Source organism: Limulus polyphemus, unplaced genomic scaffold, assembly GCF_000517525.1.
Source record: "Limulus polyphemus unplaced genomic scaffold, Limulus_polyphemus-2.1.2 Scaffold9414, whole genome shotgun sequence".
Classification (NCBI taxonomy): domain Eukaryota; kingdom Metazoa; phylum Arthropoda; class Merostomata; order Xiphosura; family Limulidae; genus Limulus; species Limulus polyphemus.
Genome location: NW_013675024.1, coordinates 1 through 4,567, shown reverse-complemented (window position 1 = coordinate 4,567; position 4,567 = coordinate 1).

The window sequence follows — 4,567 nt, the reverse complement described above, 5'->3', positions numbered from 1 at the left end:
CAAAACATGTTTAGAACACAGTGATAACTAAAGAGGTTGTTAACTGTCTCTACAGTGACCTTCGGTCACTAAACTCCTATGCTTGTTTCAAAGTTTATGCACGTGCTGTGCTATTACTTACTGAAGTTCTAACCTCGTTCTTGATTACTTATCTCTCAAGGCTTATTTTTTATAATACACAGGCATCTCCTTCGACTTGTTGACTGGTTATATGTCCTTCGACTTGTTTACTCTCTTTTTAACTCTTAAAATCTTCATTTTTAATTAAACCTTACTTAATTACTTTTATATTATTCAAATTCCTAGAAGCAATGGATGAAATTTCCTCAAAAATTTCCCTTTTCATTTCATATTACACCCTCTAGCCAATACATTCAGACTGACAAAGAGCAAAAAACATAGAACTTCATATATGGTATGAATAAAACAAGTAAACACCCTAAACAAAACTTGTTTTTAATTACTGCACTAAAATGAACCTTGAGTTATCTGAAATATATATATTAAGACTTTTAACCCCTACTTCACAATTTTTTAAACATATTTTCTTAACAGGTAATTTTACAAGCTTTAACGACATTTTAAAACTTTAGTTTATACTTATTTTCCCACTTAGTGTATTAAACATTTAGATTATTCTTACCTTAAATGCTTCAGCTTTAAACATAATATTTTACCTTTATGTCCCTACAATATAAGAGTTCAATGTCTTAAGTTCATTAGTTCATAATTTACTGAAACTACAGATAATTACACTTCTCTTCACCCACAGGAAGAAGACTAGATATCTCTGAAAGCTAGAACATGTGAGAGATCAGTTGAATCAACTTCCATTTCATGGTAGAAGAACTTGTGTATAGTCCAACTAAGAACTTGTGTATAGTCCCCAAAGAACTTGTGTATAGTCCCCAAAGATTTAGTTTAAATGGATAATAAACTGTTGGATCTTAAATTTAATACTTTCATCTCACTCAATTAAGCAAGAAATTCAGTAGCAAAATACATGAAGACAATGCCAAACCAAGGTGGCATTGAATGAAATACAACAGAAACCTTTACATCAAAGAAGTGGTTCATGTGGTATGACTGAAAATGATTGAAGGGGTGGCCCATTATTCCAATTATAGCATTACTTTTGAAGCCCATGTAACTCTGCTAGATTACACATATATTTTACAATATTTTGTTTTACTTGTTTAACATGCTATAAAATATGTTGTGTTACTTCTTTTGCTTATTTGTCCTAAATACACCAATACTTCTGGCCAAGTTGTGTTTCTTATTTTTGTTACTTCTTCTAGATGTGCCAGTAGTTTGAGTTAACTCTCTGGCTAAGTTCTGTTTCTTGTTTTAATTACTTTTTCTAGACATACCAGTACTTTTAGTTAACTCTTTGGCCAAGTTGCATTTCTCGTTTTTCTTACTTTTTATAGATGTACAAGTAGTTTGAGTTAACTCTCTGCCCAAGTTGTGTTTCTTGTTTTTCTTACTTTTACTAGATGTACCAGTAGTTTGAGTTAATTCTCTGCCCAAGTTGTGTTTCTTGTTTTCCTTACTTTTTGTAGATGTACCAGTACTTTTAGTTAACTCTCTGGCCAAGTTGTGTTTCTTATTCTCCTTACTTCTTCTAGACGTACCAGTAGTTTAACTCTCTGGCCAAGTTGTGTTTCTTGTTTAATTACTTTTTGTAGACACACCAGTAGTTTGAGTTAACTCTCTGACAAATTTGTGTTTCTTGTTTTCCTTACTTTTTCTACACGTACCAGTAGTTTGAGTTAACTCTCTGGCCAAGTTGTGTTTCTTATTCTCCTTACTTCTTCTAGACGTACCAGTAGTTTGAGTTAACTCTCTGCCCAAGTAGTGTTTCTTGTTTTCCATACTTTTTATAGATGTACAAGTAGTTTGAGTTAACTCTCTGCTCAAGTTGTGTTTCTTGTTTTAATTACTTTTTGTAGACACACCAGTAGTTTGAGTTGTGTTTCTTGTTTTCCTTACTAAAGGGTGAGAAGAATACAATAGTTGGTAAGAATTAGGGGTAGAACTAAAGGGTGAGAAGAATACAATAGTTGGTGAGAATAGGGGCAGAACTAAAGGATGAGAAGAATATAATAATTGGCGAGAATAGGGGCAGAACTGAAGGGTGAGAAGAATATAATAGTTGGTGAGAATAGGGGATGAACTAAAGGATGAGAAGAATACAATAATTGGTGAGAATAGGGGCAGAACTAAAGGGTGAGAAGAATATAATAATTGGTGAGAATAGGGGCAGAACTAAAGGGTGAGAAGAATATAATAGTTGGTGAGAATAGGGGCAGAACTAAAGGGTGAGAAGAATATAATAATTGGTGAGAATAGGGGCAGAACTAAAAGATGAGAATAAAATTGACAACAACTATATAGAACAAAATAAGAAAACTAAAGGCCGATATCAGAAGCTAACAGAAAATATGTTTGTATGTAAAAGTTGTGGTTAGAAATGTGAAATCTACTGTAGATGTAAAGCACATCAACATTGATGGATCTCTAACGTAGAGATACAATGAATTCCACTCAGTTGTTCATCTAGTTAGTTCAATTACGTTTGTAATGTATACAAGTGAAAGTATCCTATATTAAAGTCTATATACTAGAGCAATGTTTCTCAATGATCAGTCAACTGACACGAATAAATGTAAATGTAAATTAAAATAGTTCTTCATTGTACTTGTGTTTTACATACAGCTTCAAGGAGCGAGAAATATGTCATAAAAAATGATCACACACAGCACACAGTATGACGAAATGTTTTACATAATTGGCTAATGCACTGGAGATGCTTTACCATGATAGGAAAAGTATGTCAAATATAAACCAAAGATGCATTTTAATCGGTATTGAGAAATAAGTGTTTATATTATCCTCAAATTGATGTTATCGTAGCAGAGAAAAGGGCACGATAATGTTAATATAAACTTCATTACAGACTGGACATGAATTTCATAAAGAAAATAGTAAGGAAATCAGAGACTCTGGGCAGAACTTTGATGTGAAGAAGACGAAGAAAAATACACATAAAGAGGCTGCCAATTTACCATCTTAATCGAGCATTTCTGTTTTTAGTTCCAAGAATTACGACGAGCATCTGCAGAAATTACTTGTGAATTAGATGTGTACACCATTTGGAAAGTCGTAAAGGATACCAAAAGAACTGGTATAAGAACCCATGTTTTTGGACTGCAAGTCAGTCTCCTGGCTTGTAATAAGAAGCCATTGGTCAGTTTTTCTACTGAAATCTTGAAGTTTCCTACTTCTTGAAGAAAAGCCATCAACCTGCTGCTGAACTGACTATGTTGAAGATTGGAACTGCTATGGCAATGTCTTCTTTGCAAGGACCAGAAACTATGTCTTGCTCGGGCTCCATGTAAGCAAATATTGCTATCTCTCTCTCAAATCAAATAACGTGGTTAGGATTTGATGTATAATATATAATATTAAGGAGAGTTCATAAAGTACAGTAAATCTGAGTATATGTCTATTAACGTTTTAATAGATAATCTGCTGATTATAGTGAGTGATTTAGTGAGTATTGTAGAAAAACTGGTTAACAAGCTTATCGATGAGATACTTTTACCAATGTTAATGTAAATGAATATTCAGAATTACCGTATTAAAGATTGAAATGGATTTTTGAATCTCAGTCTCAGAGTCAATTCTTTAGTCTAACTGTAAATTCCTCAAGTTAGTGACTTGTGTGCTCCACTTACAACTGTAAACTGGATATAAATTATTCTGTTGTGAGCTGGATTATGTCAAACTCCAAACAAATAGCCTACTGGCCACTACTTGATTTTCAAAATACATAAAAAAGTGAGTTCTTATTTAAATACATAATAAAAACTAATTTCATGTTATTTTCTTGATCATTAACCCCAACTTTTGATGCACTTATAGACTTGTAGTGTACAACTGGCATTAACAAAAAGGCAGTTCCTAGGGTTAATCATATCTTATAAGAATGAGGTTCCATGTCCCACACTGCCTTGCAACTACTACATCCAATATATATTGGAGCAAGCTTCTACGTTGAATTGCAAGGCTTATCTTAGACCACACATCTTGATAAACTTTCCACAGGATCCTCCACTAGTCAGCTTCCAAGACCACATTTCAACAGATCCAAGGCATAAAAGTCTGATGGAGCTGCATTCACAGAAATGTGGCCACTGGATTCAAGGTGATGTTGGAAATTGTTAGTGACTTTCCAGGTCACAGGTTTCATTTTTGTAGCCCTAGACATTGTATTGTATATAAGTGTGTTATTTTGGTCTGTCCTGGAGAGTGGTTTAGAAGGCTGTTACTCTCTTAAATGCTCTGATGAACAAGACTTTCCACTTTCATCGACAACACTGAAAGCTCCCATCAGTGTGGCCTTTAGCTCTAAATCATTTACCAATCTCACTATACAAACATTCTTCGTAAAAATAGGGCTGCGACACATTCTTATATCCATAACTCTAACCATGGTGGGATTGCATCTCAAGTGATTGGGATTTGCCAGGAAACAAATATACAGGTAACCAGCTTAACA